Source organism: Pelodiscus sinensis, chromosome 23 (assembly GCF_049634645.1).
Source record: "Pelodiscus sinensis isolate JC-2024 chromosome 23, ASM4963464v1, whole genome shotgun sequence".
NCBI lineage: Eukaryota > Metazoa > Chordata > Testudines > Trionychidae > Pelodiscus > Pelodiscus sinensis.
In genome coordinates this window covers 23,185,546-23,203,569 of record NC_134733.1, presented here as the reverse complement: position 1 = coordinate 23,203,569, position 18,024 = coordinate 23,185,546, and the positions used below count along the sequence as shown (strand labels likewise).

The 18,024-nt window shown below is 50.8% G+C and overlaps 1 long non-coding RNA gene across 3 annotated transcripts in view; it reads right to left on the bottom strand.

Moving 5' to 3' along the window:
• LOC112546074 (uncharacterized) overlaps positions 1-8,979 on the bottom strand; it is a 36,907-nt gene extending 27,928 nt beyond the window's left edge. For 2 of the 3 annotated variants that reach the window (XR_012897359.1, XR_012897361.1), the window contains exon 1: positions 8,908-8,979. This is a non-coding gene — a long non-coding RNA (uncharacterized LOC112546074). Of the gene's footprint in view, positions 1-8,843 lie in introns of all 3 variants that reach the window. The other variant, XR_012897360.1, reaches the window with a different exon arrangement.
• Positions 8,980-18,024: the final 9,045 nt, after the last annotated feature.

Genomic DNA, 18,024 nt, shown 5'->3' with positions numbered 1-18,024 from the left:
ATCGATTTGCCTCTGTGCCGATTCAGTTCCTGTGTTTGTCATCAAGGGACTGAGGTTCACAAAGGTGAAGGATCAGGCGTTTCTCCTCTAATCGTTGTTAGTCAAGAACATATTAAGACTATGGGAATTAAAGCAGCAGGCCGGAGGGCTAGAAGAAGCTATGAAAGGACCAAAAGATGGCTGCAGTTTGGGCTTGGAAGATCACTGATAAGAGTGACACTCAGAGTGAATCGTTGAAATGCGGGGTGTGGCAAGGGAAACATGCCATGGGCTGCGCAGGTCCCAGCTGGGCATAGGTGCTGGGGATGAGAATAGCTGGAAGGGGGAGCGAGGACCAGAGGGGAATGGATGTTACTGTCTCTTCGCTGACGAGGAGGACACCTGTAGGGGGTCTGCTCGATGATTTGCAGTTGGCCTGTTTTCCTTCTGTCACCATGGAACAAGCTCTGAGAAAAGGGCCTTAAGACGGAGGTATTGGAATGTCGTGCCCATTTCTCCCACAGCAGGGACTAAGTCCAGTATGTTACACCCCACCAGACTCCAATGTAAATGACCCCCATAGGCGCAAGGTAGTAGAGCCCCAATGTCTGAACAGGAGAGCAAACGACTCACTTTTGCTTGGCAAACCTGGAATCCATTGGAATGGACATGATGGAGAGGTTATTCAGCACTGGTATAGATCATGTAGGACAAGCTATTGCTCACCCATAATTAATGGATATTCCCTGGGAAACAAAAATGAACAAGGCACCCGATAATTTATGCTTCTGTGGGCTCCCTTCTGTCTTCAGGAACACGAATACAAGTGACTGCCATCCGTCCTTGATAATTACTGCAATGTCATCGTTGGAATGGAAATGAAGTGCTTTCGGCTGCACTCAGCGGTGGCTGCGCGAGCATATTTAATTGTAGTCCCGGGAGATGGGAACCTCCTCTAAAAGGAGGGAAGTCCTTAGAGGTTTCGGCATGGACACTGCAGCTGACACCATGAACGTTAAAGCTCTAAAATGTTTTGGCTGCCATGTGGGCCGGTTCGTTCTCCCTTCTCTCATTCTTTTCCTTCAAAACAATCTGAAGAGCATGAACCTGTTTTCATTATAGTCACATCTGTCTGCTCCTTCCGAGCATCAGATGGCCTTTGCGTTGCATCCTGGGCAGGGGGAAGGGAGAACAGAAAGGCAATCAAGTTCATTGAGCCAAGCCATTAGGGTTTGCCGAGAAAATAGCTTGAGTTGCTCCCAGAGGAGTAGCAGAGATGAGCTGCTAGGACCTTCTGGGTCAGCCCCTGGCATAAATCAGCGTAGGTCTCTTGACTTCAAGTGCTGATTTACACCAGCTCAGGCCACACCTGGCCTGGCCATACCAGAAATCCTAGCAGCACAGAATACTAGAGCTGGAAGGAACCTCAAGAGGCTATCGGGATCCATCCCCTGCAGTTATGCAGCAGCCCGGATGCAGTTTGGAAGCTCTGTGATTTTGTGCTTCATTCCCCAGGCTTTGGACAGTCCCCACCTGGACTGGATGAGCTGATGGATTTGGGTGCTGGGTGTGTGAGCATCAGAACACCTCACTTTCTAGAATGTGGAAAAGTCACTGTCAATCACCGAGCCCAGGCGGGGCTCTGAGGTTGCGATCCGCTGAACGGAGAGAGACAGGTGCCCGAGAACACTTGTCATTTGCAGCCTGGGGATCTCAAAAAGGAGCAGAGGGCACAGAACTAGTGGGCAGAGCACTGTCTGAGGATGTGGGCAGCCCAGGGTTTGATCCCCCTGCTCCAATGATTTATGCTTATCTCCAGTGTAACAGCTTCAACAGGAGAGACACAAGGGTTCCCCACCTGGGAAGGTCCCCGTGGCTAGAGCACTCACATGGAAAGAGAAAATGGGGATTTTTGTCCATTCCCCGCCCCGGCCCCAGTGCTGCCTCCCCAAGGACGAGTCCCTCTGGGAGTGTACTGAAAAGCAAGGAGAGCATCAGACTAGAAGGGCAGTTGCCCACGAGAGACTGCCCTTGCTCTTGTGAAGTGTTCGGCTCCTTGCTCTTAGTTAGCAGCAAAGCTCCACTTGAAGAGAGAGCAGAACTGTGGCGGGTGTAAATCGATCTAGCACCCCGACTTCGGCGGGTCTATGCCAGCCCCAAGCAGGGAGGAGAGTGAAAATGCTCCCAGGAGCCCTCACTGATTGATTTGGGCCCATTTCCAGTTCAATCACACCTCACAGAACCCTAGAACTGGAAGAGACCTCAGGAGGTCGTCAAGTCCAGCCCCCTGCCCAAGGCAGGACCAATCCAACCTCACCTCGGTCTGCTACTCGAGACCCTACAGTGGGCACCAGGGACCTTCCACATGCAAAATTGTGTGACCAGAAATTGACCGTAATAGATTCAACCTTAGCTCGTGGTATCAGCATGGCCTAAGGAGGTCACTTTACCCCGCATAATCATAGAAACACAGAATTATAGCACACTAGAATGAAGGGACCTTGACCGTGGACCATCCCTGACCGGTGTCTGTCTAACCTGCTCTTAAATATCTCCAGGGATGGAGATTCCACAATCTCCCTGGGCAATTTATTCCAGTGTTTAACCACCCTGACAGTGAGGAAGCTTTTCCTGATGTCCAACCTAAACCTCCTTCGCTGCAATTTAAGCCCATTGCTTCTTGTCTTATCATCAGAGGCCAAGGAGAATAATTTCTCCCTCTCCTCCCTGGGGCACTCTTTTAGATACCTGAAAACTGCTACCATGTCTCCTCTCAGTCTTCTCTTTTCCAAACTAAACAGGCCCAATTCCTTCAACCTTGCCTCATAGCTCATGTTTTTTAGACCTTTCATCATTTTTGTTGCTCTTCTCTGGACCTTCTCCAGTTTCTCCACATCTTTCTTGAAATGTGGTACCCGGAACTGCTCACCTCAGAACTCCAATTGAGGCCTAACCAGCACAGAGTAGAGCGGAAGAATGACTTCTCGTGTTTTGCTCCACACACCTGTTAATGCATCCCAGAATCATGTTTGCTTTTTTTGCAACAGGGATTCTATGATTATTTGATATTTCCTGTGACACTGCAAACACACAGCATAGCACGTAATTGAAAGGCAGAAACACTAGATCCGGGAGGCTCCCAGGTAATAGTTACCGTTATTGCTTCTTTACTGTGTGGGGTTCTGGGAATTTTGCAAACTCAAGTATAATTCCTAGGTGAGCAACTCTCCTTCTCTCTTAATCGAATCACTTCAGACCATTCCCCAAGGGCCAGGGAGCTCTTAAACTTGGAGTGTGGTGCTTTTCTTCCCTTCAGCGTGTTGCGCTTCTCACATAAAATCTGCCATTTCGTTTCCTTGGTTCTGGAGTCAAGTGGAAAGCGTCACAGTGTCGCAGGGTTTTATAGATAGAAATAACCCGTTTGACTGGTGATTCCATAATCTTCCCCTGGATTGTCCCCACAGACTTGCTGGCTTCTCTGTCTCTGCTAAGTTGGAACAACGCCAGAGGAGGGTTATAAAAACCGATGTTGACGGAGACAGGAAATGTCTGAGTAGAGCCCAGGAGCTGATGTCTGACTGTGAAAGCCGCATCTGTTGATTCGGAAGAGGTTGTGTTGCTTCCTGTCCGCGATCCTTTCCCTGCGCTGGGACCCGGGAACGCCATGGGGGCCTGCACTACTCTCTCGCTCCTATGTTGATTTTGCACCTAAAGAGCAGGAGGGACAGGAGGGAACAGCCGCCGGGTTCCCTGGCTTAGCAGAATGAGCGCGTCTTCAGAATACAGAAGGGTGCCTAGGGATACTGTAAAGCAGCCACCTTCAAACTTTTTTCTCATGACCCAAGTGAAGAAAATTGTTCATGCCGCGACCCAACATCATGTGACTGGAGGGTGGGCTGCAGGGTGGGGCTGAGGACGGAGCTTTGAGGTGCAGGAGGGAGCTCTGGCTTTGGGGGGGTCAGGGCTGGGGCAGGAGGAGCTGACCTCAAGCAGCTCCCCGTCAGTGGTGCAGTGGGGGGGGGGGCTAAAGCAGCTTCCTGCCTCTCCTGGCACCACAGACCATGCTGTGCCCCAGAAGCAGCCTGCCGCAGGCTCCCAGCCAATGGGAGAGTGGAGCTAGTGCCAGGGGCAGGGGCAGTGCCCCGAGTCCTGTGCGCTCTCTCCACCTCACCTCAGAGCTGGGCCTGCTGCTGGCACTTCTGAGGCGCAGTGCAGTCTGTGGTGCCAAGACAGGCAGGGAGCTGCCTTAGCCCCCCCCCACCTGATCCCCCTGCAGCAACGAGTCCCAGCGCCCGACATTCCACCCCCCAGCGGTGGGTCCTGGCCTGTCGTTTGAAAACCGCTGCTGTAAAGGACAAAAACTCGGCAAAGCCTCCTCCACCTGTCTGCAGCAAAGGGTTCAACTGGGCTCCACAAACAATTGCATCACAAAACCACCACACAGCTGTGAGCCACCGCTAGCAGAGAACAGCAGGGCTCCACTAACCATCAGTAGCGGGTGTCACAGGCCCGGCCCGAGGCATTCTGGTGTCCCAGGCACGGGTGTGTGGCGCTGCCCCTGGGCGCACGGCGCATGCGCGGCCACTGGCGCGCAGCCTGGGGCCCACCCCTGGGGTGCATGGCGAATGTGCGGCCCAGTCTGGCCTGGCCGTCGCTGCTGGCGTGCACGCTAGGCTCTGTAGGGCCCCGCAGCCGTAGGGGAAAGGCCGTAGGGGAAAGTTGCTGTCCGGCACCATGGGGATGCGGGTGGGCCGGCGCTGTGGGAGCTGGACATGCAGTGCCTGATGGCAGCTTTAAGGGACACCACGCGCCCCTTACAGCTGCCATCAGGCGCCCCACATCTGTTGGCGCCCTGGGCAGCTGCTCGGCTCGCCCATGCCTCCGTCCGGCCCTGGGGTGTCAACAAAGACTGTAGAGTCAGGCCTACGTGAGGCATATGTGGTCGGTTCCCCAGCATGTGGCCCTGCGCTGTATGATTGGCCCCGCCCAAAGCTCTGTTTTCATGCGCTGGAGATGGAGACCATGTATTTCATTGTATATGAAAACAATCATGAGTCAAAGTTCAAATTATAGTGAAAATACCTCTGTGCGCCCATTTGTCTCGTAGAACTATCATGTTCCTTACGACACACACAAATAAGGCTGAAATATGGACGTCCATGTTAAACCAAGTGCAATAACAAAGTGTGTGAACCGCGCCCTGCAGTGTGAAATATAGAGCTTTCTTGGCTTCCAGAACACAAAAACTTTATGCCCAAATAAATGTGTTAGTCTTGCAGGTGCTCCAGGACATCTCCTTGTTTTTACTGGATTTGGGGCTTGGTACAACAATCTAGAACCCACTAAACACCTCCATGCTTTTCTCCTTCCCCCATCCCAGGACTAGAGGGGTTAATTGGATACTTCTCCTTGAATGGTCCCTTGAAATGTATTAGCTGCTTATGCTAAATAGTCTGTCCCACTTTGTCGTTAGTGGTGACATTTCCCAGACCTCGACAAGAGCGCTGCGTGTCTTGAAAGCTTGTGTCTCTCAATGCCAGAAACGGGTCCAATAAGAGAAATTACCTTACCCACCCGGGGAATACCCGTGGACACTGTGGCAACAATGGCACTGTATTTGGACATTTGTCAGCATGGTCCTTGTTATTTCTCTTGCCTTCCCTCTCAGCAGCTTTGCACATTTTTTTTCTAGGTTTACCAACTGCCTGCATCGGGGGAGCATCAATTTGGCATTCACTTGCTCTGATAGTTACAGACAAACATGTTGTGACATTTTGATTGCCATCTAGTGGCAGTCTTTCCAAGGTGCATTTTATCACTCCCTATATTTTGCAAACTCAACACCATATACTAAGTCACGGGGTGTGAATGTTTTGAGGAAATCAGCATATGTCAATATCCAACACTCAATAAACATGACTAACATAATCCTTTCCCGACGAGCTACACATCACTCTCTTTGATGGTCCAGGTTCCACGGGGACTGGAGATCAAAAGCAGCGTTCAAGCTGGAGTCTGTACAAATCAGTGAGACTTTTGTGAAGATAACCTGCAGCAATGGTCATTACAATTCCTGAGTGGACTGACTATTTTTGTTTCAAACACCCCTGTAATCCATGCGTGTTGTCTGAGCTCTGGGTTCATCCCACTTACATTTAAGACAGTGGTAACATTCCCAGAAACGCGACTGGGAGCAGACGTGAGCCCATTGTGACTCTGAGTATCGGGGGGAAGATTCATCTCTAGCTCACATCGAGTGTAGCCCCCACCCCATTCCAGAAGGTGACACAAACAGAGCAAAGGTGTCCACTGTGAGCGTGCCAATGGACACCAGGCCATAGGAGGAGCAGGGCTGGATGAGGAGGTTCAACACCCCAACTTCTTGTGTGCTGCAAATCCCAGCACTCAGCTTGCTTCTATTCTAATCCCCGTGTATTTCCTCCTCCAGAGACAAATGTGGATCCAGTTACGTCCGACTATTATTATTTTGATCGTTCTGATGAAGTTCCAGATTTGGAAAGGCAGGAGGGAAAACACGACGAAATGCTCATGAAAATGTCTCCCCATTTAAAAAAAAAAAAGTCTGCTGCAATAACCGTCTCCCTAAGAGTTTTTTCTTCATCCTGCTCATCAAGGAGTCCTGGCTGGGTTCCCAATTTACTCCTCATTTTGTTACCTTTTGATGGCCTGCTCCGGTTTTTAGCTCCTACTTGGCAGGCAACACATCGTTAGTGTCATTATTGTTTTATTAACCATTTTTTTCCCCACTGCGAGGTGCTCATACTCCGAAACTGCAAGGGCTAACAGAAAACAAGCTAAAGAACCCTGCATCCGGCAGCACATACACAAACCCACAATCCACAAGGGAAAGCAACAAATGTCAGTAAAGATGCATGCACAGAGAGAATCGCTCCTTTGACCACAGAGACCTTCAATCCCCCATCAGCAGAAAAGCAGCCATTACCTTGTAAAAGACTCGCCCCTGCTTCTTTAAATGAAAATGTGGCCAATTTTACCTTATATTACCTCCGCAATGAGTACAAAATGCATCATTGTACATGGTAGGTGAAAATTATGCCGTGGAAAGTCAATTTGCAGGCAAAATGGAGTTATCTATTATTTAGCAGGAAACTTTCCCATTAGTTAAAAAGATGTAGGCAACGCATGGGGAAAAAAGGAGGATATTTTCATGCCCCAAATATTCTTTCTTCAATAAATGCGATATTATAAATAAGCACCTTGTGCGATGCATACATCAGACACACTAACTTGCCTTCTGGGAGATGAGCGCTTCCTTAGAACTACAGCATCTACCGTTCCTTCTGTCCCCACCTACCAACCTGTCTTAGGGCATTCAGAGGAAATGTATCTCCCTGAGCTCTTCAAAGCTCCTGTTAAATGATATTCATCTATTAACAAGAGTTGTTCGCCTCAAGGGCTTCACCAAGAAGAGAATGCATTTGATAATGAGAGCAGAGTCAGGCTGATAAAAGTCATCAGGTCTCTGGTTTCCCCTTTAATTTTGAAGCCAGAGTCACATGGAAGAAAACAAAATAGGTGATTCGAATCTTCATTGTCATTTTACTGGTGGGAGAACAATTGGGGCATGTCTACACTGCCACCCTACTTCGAACTAGAGTGGCTAATGTAGGCATTCGAACTTGCAAATGAAGCCCGGGATTTAAATATCCCGGGCTTTATTTGCATGTTCCCACGCGCCACCATTTTTAAATGCCCCATAGTTAGAACTTCTTGCCCGCGGCTACACGCGGCACGGACTAGGTGGTTCGAATTAAAGCTCACAATTCAAACTTATTGTAGGAGGAGTAACGGTAGTTCGAATTAGGAGCTTTAATTCGAACTACCTAGCCCGTGCCGCATGTAGCTGTGGGCAGGGAGTTCGAACTACTGGGCATTTAAAAATGGTGGTGCCCGGGAACATGCAAATAAAGCCCGGGATATTTAAATCCCGGGCTTCATTTGCAAGTTCGAAAGCCTACATTAGCCACTCTAGTTCAAACTAGGGTGACAGTGTAGACATACCCTAGGAAACTTACCCTCAACACAAAAGGTCAATTCTCAGCCAGCTCTGCTTCTTCGGATATTTTTTTGACTTGGAACGCTTGAGTGAATTTCTAGTATCTTTAAAAGTCTCAGAGGGAGCGCCCTGCTGGTCTGCAACTTTAAAAACGAGTAGTCCTGTGGCATGTTAGGGTACGGCTAAGCTGCAGGGGTGTTTCAGGATACCTCTAGTATCCTGAAAAAACTCCGCCACATCCAGGGAACACGTTTTCTTTTCCACTTTTTTTTGCGGAAGAGCAAACATGCTCTTTTGGAAGCCCCTGTATTCCTCGTTCCATGAGAAAGAAGGGGGCTTTCCAAAGAGGGTTTTTTTCAGAAATTTGGCCCAGTCTAGATGGGCCAAATGTCGGAAAAGCCTCTTCCAACAAAAGTATAGGAAAAAGATATGCAAAATGCAGAGAGCATTTTGTGTTTCTTTTTCTGATAGATCCTCGCAATCTAGCTGCATTGTTAGAGATGAACAAAAATATAGTATCATGAGCTTTCATGGGCAAAATCCACTTCCTCAGTGGCTATGGGTTTTGATTCTGACAAAGTGCGTTTTGCCCACAAAAGCTCATGATACCGTACATCTATATATATTTGTTAGTGGGAAGGAGGTTTGGTTCGAACTAACACATCCCAGCGTGCACTTCCTGGTTCGAATCAGCTGTGATTCGAACTAGCGTGCCGGCAAGATCATGCTAATGAAGTGCGGGATATTTAAATCCCCGCTTCATTGACTATTTCGAATGCCTGCATTTGCATTCCTAGTTCGAACTAGGGTGCAAGTGTAGACATACCTTAGGTGCCACAGGACTACCTCATGGTCTAGTATCTTTGTTGCTCTTGGGTCTCCCCTTGTACCTCTTGTTCTGTGGATGTCTACAGCTCCTGCAGTGGTCAGCTGTGATGTTCAAATGGCTTGTGGCATCGTCTACACTGGCATGTTTTGTCACCAAAAACTGCCTTTTGGTGACAAAACTGTGAGATTGTGATGCCATCACTGTTTCATTGTGATGCCACTTTTGCTGGGAAAAATAGCCAGGCTGGTGACAAAAACCTTTCACTGGTGAGAGAGACTTTTGACTTTTCCACTCCCCTTATTGTGGACAAAGAGCCAATGTGGACTCTGCTGTTTCTTTTGTGGAGAGAAATGGCTTCTGCCAGCATCCCATAATGCCTGCCCTGATGGCTCTGTTCAGTGTTCTGTGATCTCTGCTGCCTGGTAGGCCTGCGTCCCTCCCCTTTCAAAGCTCTGGGAAGTGTGTGATAGCTGAGTGAGCTGCTCCATTTAGGGAACAAAGGAAGAACAAATCATTGGCCTGCTCCTGTTCTGCCTTGCTAGGAACACAGCAGCAGGCAGCTGCTGCTGGGGGAGGGCTGGAGAGACGGCTGTGCTGCTTTGACATTCCTCAGCACAGAGAGCTCCCAGGGAATCCCAAGAAGCACACGGATTAGCTCTTCCTTCCCACAGCTGTGCCCTGTGGGATGCTCACCCACAATGCTTTACTCTAGCTGTTGAGAGGGAGCTAGCCACGTGGCCAGGAAATGTGGACAATGGGAGGCAGAAAACTGGTTTGACCGGTTTTCACTTTGGACGACTTTCGCATGTCGACAGCACTTTTGTCGCCAAACCTGCCCAGTGTTGACCAAGCCTCAGCCTTGAGGTAGGAAGCATAAGGCAACAGAACCCTTTATTCTCATGCACTGGGACGAGAGGGGGAAAGAGAAATTCCCTGACTGATGCCTACCCTTTCCTCAGGAGGGCACTTACTATGTTAGTTTTAATCCAAAAGAAACCTCACAAACCACTGGCCAAAATTAACCAAACAGTATCAATGCAGGAGCGCAAATGACCAAATGCTGCAGTTCTTTGAATAGAATTTGAATTAGGCCTCTGCTGGCGAGCCGTTTGCAAATCGCTGTGAAACAGGAGGGCAGCTAGGCAAAAACGAAAAACCAAACAAACCTAAATCCAAAAGACGAGAGCTTTTTATGCCATTTGATTGCTGACGAAATACTCAAAGTTGTAAATATTTTAGCATCTAACCATTTACACATGCCTGGTTAGTCCACACGGCCCTCACTCAGATGTGAGTAATTCAAACTCCCCAGATTTTGTACGTATGTAGCCGTCTGGGAAGGCTGAAAGCTCACCTCCAGCATGCGCTGATAAATACAGGTCTCACAATCCAATCTCTGGACAGAGAGCTCAGGACAAGATCTGCTCGCCAGCTAGGGGGAGGGGATGGCTCTGGAGAAACTGAGGCTGGGCCAGCAATGGCCTTTCGGGGCATTCCCATGGAGTTGCTTCTCTGACTCATGCCCATTCCATTCCGGTGTGGCTGCAGCAAAGCGTAGGGCCCTGGCCGGCTGCAGAGCATGCTTCCTATTGAACAAACTGTGACCCTTCTACTGGGGTACAGATCACAGCTAGAGGATTCTCTGCATCTTGGGGTCTTCAAAGTATTTGACGGCTTCAATATCTGAGCTATAGGTGAGAGGATTATTCTAGGACGGGTGGGTGAGATTTTGTGGCCTGCACTGTGCAGGGGGTCAGACTAGATGATCATAATGGTCCCTTCTGACCTTAAGGTCTATGAGTCTATGAGCTGAGAAACGTTGTCCCCTCTGGGAGGGAGGAGCCGTAGGTGAGCCCGTGGTTGAAAGGGATGTAGGCTGGAGGAGCCAGTGGGAGAAGGAAATCAAAGAGCTCTCCCAGGGCTTCTCTCTCTTTCCCTGCAAACACACCAGCTTCTCTGCAAGTGTGAGGCCCCATCCAGCTCAAGGCGTGTTCCCCAGTCATGGCAGGCCTAGAGTCTCTCACTGTGACGGCTGGCGTGTTAGCGGTGTGGCGGTATCACCGGGCTCCCAGGCTGTATCCCAGAGAGGAGACAAAAGTCACAGGGCGGTTAGTGGGGGAGGGAAGGAAGGTGAACAGTGAGACAAGCTCAGAGGGGCTAGGCCAGGGAGTGTGAAAGCGGGAGAAGGCTCGTGATAGTGAGAAACAGGACACTTTGCACGAGTTCACCGCTCGGTCTCCTCGGAGCAGATGGACTTGAGAACTACAGAGACTGTCATGCTGCCCGTGGAAGAAGGGGAGCGTGCAGGAGATGCCTTCTCCACACCCCAGCCGGGGCTGTCTCTCGTTCGCACTCGCGATGAGCTGGAGCCCAATTAGCACGGCCGGCACAAAGTGAGAGCACGTTTGCAAAAGCACCAGTCTGCACCCCGTCTGCTCCGTAATGCTGTCCAGGAATCCTGCACAGGAAGCAAAGCCTATGGAGAGAGCAGACTCAACCCAAGATGGCTGGAACCCAGAGAGAGGGAGGAGGAAGAGCGAGGGCAGCGGGTAATGTAGGCAAGGGAAAGCGCAGCCTTCCCAAAACCACCTACACACCCGACCGCCGAAGGCTGGGGCCGTGGCGCAGCATCCCCGACCTTCCATGTGGCTAGGAAGGATCAGGCTGAGAGTGGGCGGGGCTTAGCTCCAGGGGAGGGGAGGGTCTGGGGCTTGCCTTCCCCAGCTGGGCTGTCACCCACCGCCCGGAGAGCCAGCCCGCTGCAGGAAGGTGTGCACTGTGACACGGAAATGAAAAATGAAGCAATTGAATAGAACCAAACTCACTGATGTGGTCCCGTGTCTGCGGAGAGAGGCCCCCTTAGCTGCATCCGGAACAGTAACAGGGGATGTTGGGTTTCAGAGGGAGCTGTGTTAGGGAGCGTCTACGCTGCACTCTAAACAGGAAATAAGATAGGCAGTTTGCGCTATGCAAATTGCGTATCTGATTTCAATTTTATTTCAAAACAGGCTGTTTCGAAATTAGGGCGTCTCCACGGCACCAAATTTTGAAATCAAGTGCTACTTCGAGCCATCCCTTATCCCTCATGCAATGAGGCTCACAGGGACGGTGAAATAGCATGTCTTGTTTCAAAAACTATTTTGAAATAACGGGCGTGTTCCTTGTATGCGGAGGAGCTATTTCAGACTACCTCTGGTAACCTGAAATAGCTTTGCAAGTGTAGACATACCCTCAGTCTGTTTCAGCAAAACCAAGGAGTCCGGTGGCAATGGATCTGAATAGAGACTGGGAATGCTTCTCCCCTTATCCTAAGCACCTTTCCCCTTTAGACAGCCTCTCCTTTTTATCTACCTCCACCCTGACTGTATTAGCTCTAAGGTACCACTCCCATCTCGGGACCCTGACAATCTGTTTCTTTTTCTCTTCCTTCATGCATCTGATTGCAACTTGGGAAAGCTTCTGCCATAATAAAACAGGAGCCGTGTCATTGTGTCATTCAGAACAGTCATGTTCCTAGTTAAGAAAACCAAACCAAACCAAACCACCGTCCTCTTCTTAGAAGAGAAAACGTAGGACGTGGACTCTGAGCTGCCTCACATCGGTTTTTCCCCAGTGATATTGCTTTGGTGCCAGGGGGGCTTAGTTCTGATTTACACCAAAATCAGTCAGCTCAGAGTCAAGCCCAGAGTCAAGCCCAGTCAAAGCAGCCTCTCCGAAAACAGTGGGAATTTGGGCAATTTAAAGACAAACTGTCCCCTGCAGGCCGAGCTGAGCCGCAGCACGGCTCATGCGGGTGAGAGCAAAGCACTTGGCACTGGGATTAAACTGTGGGGGGACATATAGCGGGAGAGATATATGGGGAAAAGAAAGTTTCCAATTACAAAAGACATTTGTGCATCTCCTGCTGGGAGCGTCCACATTGCTGAGAGCAGCAAGATCGCTTCTTATTCTGGCAGCGAGGGACAGATTCAGCAGAAGAGGCTGTCGCTTAATTCCACCCTCTCTCCTGCTTTCTTTTTGGGCTGTGTTGTAAAATTAAACTTGGTTAAGTAGGTCAGTGCTGCATGCAGCTGGTGTGTGCCATCAAAATAGGAAGCAGCAAAGGACAGGCTGGGCCTGAGATGTCTTTGCACTTCCATGCCGGGGCTTGTGGAGAGCATGCACCAGCCTACACTGCCACAGCCAGCGCTAGCTGCCTTACGAGGCCAGATGCAGGGAAATTCTCCATCCCCCCTTTCTCGAAAGCATCCCACACTGAGTGGGGGCGAGTGTATGTTTCATGCTGCGGGCGGACGTTTCGGTGGTAGTGGTGTTTCAGCTGGGGCCCAGGGCATTGACCCAGCTCAGGTTTCTCCCTGCAGAACCCTCAATGTTTATACCTGTATTTTTGTGCTCGCTGGAAACATTCAGCATTTATCATGAGTCTAAAATCGCTTTTATTCCTGGTTTTTTTTCTCTTTTGAAACTGATCAAGCTGCTCCGATTTGATTCATGACAGCTGTTGATTGCTGCACCTTAGCCAAGGAGGAGACTGGAAACCATGGGAGAAGGAGGCTTTTAGGAATTAATCCAAAGAAAGCATAGGGTGGGAGGATAAAAAGATTGCACTTCATCATGGCTTCTGCTTAATTTGTAACTGAAGCCCAGGTGTGATTTGTGGCGCATTCGTGCAGCGTAGGGCAATGCTATATTACACTGAGCATTTGTGTACTCCATAATTTCCACAGGATGGCTGCAATTTCTATCATAAATAAGCAAAGTCTAAAAAGCTGTTAGTGTAAGTTCATACCTGGTGATCGTGGTCGTATTTCAACTGGGGCTGATTTCCAGCAGCCGGACTTGGATCTAACTCTAGTTCAATAGGTTCAGGCTATCTGCTTTCTCCCAAAGGAATGCTGCACCTTGTCCATGTCTTCCATACCCTGCTACAAATCATAAACATCATTGAATCCTAGGGCTAGAGGAGACCTCAGGAATCATCAGGTCCAGCCCTCTGCCCAAAGCAGGACCAAGCCTAACAAAATCATCTCAGCCGGGGCTTTGTCAAGCTGGGACTTAAACACCTCTAGGGATGGAGATTCCACCCCCTCCCTAGGGAACCCATCCCAGTGCTTCCCCACCCTCCTAGGAATGAGTTTTCCCTAATATCTGACCTAGACCTCCCCCACTGCAACTTGAGACCATTGCTCCTTCTTCTGCCATCATGAGAACAACCTCTCTCCATCCTCTTTGGAACCCCCTTTCAGGGAGCTGAAGGTCCTACTGCTGGCTTCACTTAGACTTAGCGTAGGAACGTACCCATCAAACAGTCCTGCTGATTTTAGGGGCAGGACGGTTGCAACCACGTAAGGGAGTGCTCATTGTGGGCTTAAAATTAATAATATTCCTTATCCATAATCCCTTTTCCTTAAAGAACGAAGAGTCGCCTGGATCAGGGTGAGCAGGTAGCAAGAGTGACTAGATAAGCACCTCCATAAGAGAAAGCTGCAAATTGCTATAAAATGGGGCATGCGATCACCCTACGTTGATTGAGATGGAGTCAGGGATGAGCGGAGCAAAGAGAAAGGAGTGTCTTAAAAAAGAGTTAAACTCACCCCGTGACCACTAAGAGCGAGAGCCAGGCCTAGATGTCCCTTCGATCCCATGCACGCCAAATTCTGAGGATTTGGAGGAACCTGTATGGACCTTTCCTGAGGCCTGTGAAGGGTGAATTTCACCTCCACCCCCTCCCATGGCTGCGCCTGAGGCTTGAGCACAAGGTCTTGTGTGCAGTGGTGAATTTCTCCCAGATTAAAAGACACCTGGTGCCCAGGGAAATGGGTGAAGTTCAGGTGTGAGGATCAATGTGAAAAAACCAAGATGGGGTGAGGTGGGGGGAGAGAGCAGGAGACAGGAGGAACAGTAGGAGATGGGCTGTGGGCATGAGCTGACATGAGAACGAGGAAGCTGAACTGCAGGTGGAGGCCAGCATGGGCAGTGGGGAAGGCAAGCCCAAGCCACGCCCCTTCCACCTGAAGCCACGCCCCTTCCCTCTGAGACCACACCCCCGCAACAACCTCCCGCGCCAGCCAAGCCCCACCCACACTCAGCTCCCAAGTCTGATCCTTCCTGGTCACCTGGAGGGCCGGGGCTGCCACGCTATGGCCTGAGCTCTCCCGGGTGGTGGGGCAGCGTAGGCAGTTTTGGGAAGGCAATGCCTTCCTTTGCCTACATTACCCACTGCCCTCGGGGGCCGGTGAGCCGGAGCTCAGGTTAATGTGGTGAGGGGCGATAAATCAGAGAAGCTGGGGTGATAGAGCAGAGCTCTGTAGGCAGAACTATACACAGGGGCTGGCTGGGGGAGTGTGAACAAGAGAATATTAAAAATAAACCAAGGCAAAGCAGGTGAGGGAGGAAGCGGGGCTGGCATTATGCACATGAGGGCCCAGTGAGGAGTGAAATGGGGTTAGAACTAGCCCAGCCTCGCCCTCCAATATACAATAGTAAGTCATCTTGACAGAGGGAGGACGGCAGGGCAAGTCTTCCAAGTCTTCTCCCTGGAAACATGCCCCCGCTGCAGGCAGCTTTTTAGTCGCACCCATGATGGGCAAGCAATGAAGGCCTTCCCCTGTCCCTCCAAAATAAAAAAAGCCCTGAGCATGCCCAGGCTCGTGTTCTGGAAGCCTGCACTGCTCTTTGTGGTGAGGTGACATTGAAGGCGAGAAAAAGCCCCCCTGTCTGTACTGACCCAAATGGGATGACACCAGGCCAAAAAAATAAGCCATGTCCTTGATGGGGGCACTGGGCAGAAATGCAACATTGTTTGTCATTAGGAATTGCTGTCTTGTTGCACTGTTGTACTGTGGTTATCTGTTGAGGTACCCTGGCGCTAACAAACACGCCTAAGAACGGCTTTCTGCACGGCTGCCAGAGGCCTGACCCAACCTATATACCACCATGGAACGCAGCCAAGAAGCAACTGTTTACAAGCCAGTTCTATTTTGCACAGCATCCTCCAATAGAATTAGTGAGCCCATATCCATCGAAGCCAACGACATGAGGAAGAGAAATCAGAGAAACGCAGCCAACGATGTGGGAGATTACAAAGCCCCAGCCAATGCACGTGCTTTCTAGACAGAGCCGTCGCTGCAAAATTAGAGCACAACATCACCTGTACTCTGCAGATGGAACCTGGCCCCTTAGTGGAAGCTCTGGGCAGATAAATATGGCAAATGGCAAGGAATGCACTAGCAAGGAATATATCATGCGTAATTTAGGAACCGAGAGGGCTAATGAGATCCATGGATGCACAAACAGGGAAATCTTGACGAGGAGGACAGAGGTTATTACTCTCTGTACTTGGCACTGGAACGTTGTGTCCAATTCCTAGCAATGGCGAAGGGGGTGGAGAAGAGTGGTGCGAATGCTGAAAGAGTTAGAAACCATGTCTTGCAGTGACAGACACAAGACACTCAGTCTACTTAGGCTAACAGCCCCCCATGGCTAAGGGGTGACTTGATCACGGTCTACAAGAACCGACCCGGGGAATACACGTTTAACGGTGGGCTCTTCGGTCAGTCAGACAAAGGGGAACAGGCTGCCGCAGCTGGACATTGCAGATAGACCGGTTCAGAGTGGAAACAAGGTAGGAATGTCTGACAGAGACATGACTTACCTACGGGAACATCTTACCAAGGTCACGGTCGAGTCCCCGTCCCTGCCAATGTTTGAAATCGAGTGTCCAAAAGCTCTGCTCTAGGAGTTATCCTGGGCAAGTTCCATGGGCCGGGTCATACAGAAGGCCAGACTAGATCAAGGGTCTCAAGCTCCTGGCCTGCGGGCCATCCCCGGCCAGAGCAGTTGTACAATCCAGCCTAGGAGGGGCCTGTCCGGTCTCATTTCCCAAAGCCCTCCCCTTTGGGGCTTCTCCCTGCCCTCCTTCCCCCATGTCGCCCTATCCTCCGGAGGACCTGGCCTTGGGAATTCCTGGGGGGGAAGGGCCTGGTATGAGGCAGCAGCAGGGGTCAGCCCCCCCCCCCACCCACCCACCCACTCCCTGCTGTGGAGCCATAGGGATGCAAAGTGCACTCCTCTGGGGAGTGGGGGACAGGACTGACCATTGCTGCCGCCCCATGCCAGGCCACTCCCCCCCAGTAATCCCCAAAGCCACCTCCCTTGGGAGGGAGGATGGGGTGCCCTGGGGAGGAGAGAGTGGGAAGGGGCATGGCTTGAGGAGAGGGTGAGAAGGGGCATGGCTTGGGGAGGAGAGGGTGAGAAGGGGCGTGGCTTGGGGAGGAGAGGGTGGGAAGGGGCGTGGCCAGGGGAGGAGAGGATGAGAAGGGGCGTGGCTTGGGAGGAGAGGGTAGGAAGGGGCGTGGCCAGGGGAGGAGAGGATGGAAAGGGGCGTGGCTTGGGGGAGGAGAGGGTGAGAAGGGGCGTGGCTTGGGGAACGGGAATGGATGGTCTCTCCCCCTGGGCTGCTGGGACTCCGGGGCTGGATTGCACAGCAGCTCAGGCCAGGGATGGCCCATGGGCTGGGAGTCTGAGACCCCGGACTACATGATCACAGTGCTCCCTTCTGGCCTGGGGGTGTGTGAAGCAATAACTACGGGATAGCAGCAGCCCTGCGGTGCAAGCCGTGCTCTCACTGCTCCACGCAGAACACGACTCGGCAGGAACGCCAGGACATTAAGGTTCCCTCGCCAGCCAGATCCCTTACAACTGAAGGATGCTGCCACGTGGGGAACAATTAAACAAGACAGAATGAAAATGGCAAAAAGTTTAATTATCGTCTTTCTTATGTTTGCTTCAATTTGCCTTCAGCCACTGCGTTCCCTAGACCCACTACTGGGAAACCTCCAGGCCTGGGTGGCAGAAATGCTGTATTTGACCCAGGCATGGCTGTGAGTAGGTTCTCCGACAAGAAAACTCCAGCGCGGGAGTTTTTCCAGCCAGTTTCCTAACACAAGAGACTCAGGCCTTGTCTACACTAAACAGAAGATCCCTGCAGTTGCGACTGATCATCCAGAGTTGATTTAATGGGTCTAATTAAGACTCACTGAATCGCACTCAGAGCGTGCCCTTGCTGGTGTCCAGTACTCTTGCTTTGGCAAGGAGTAAGGGATGCTGATGGGAGCAGTTGGCCTCCATTGGCCTCCAGCTGTGGGGCTGCCTGTCAGGGGGAGGAATAGCTCAGTGG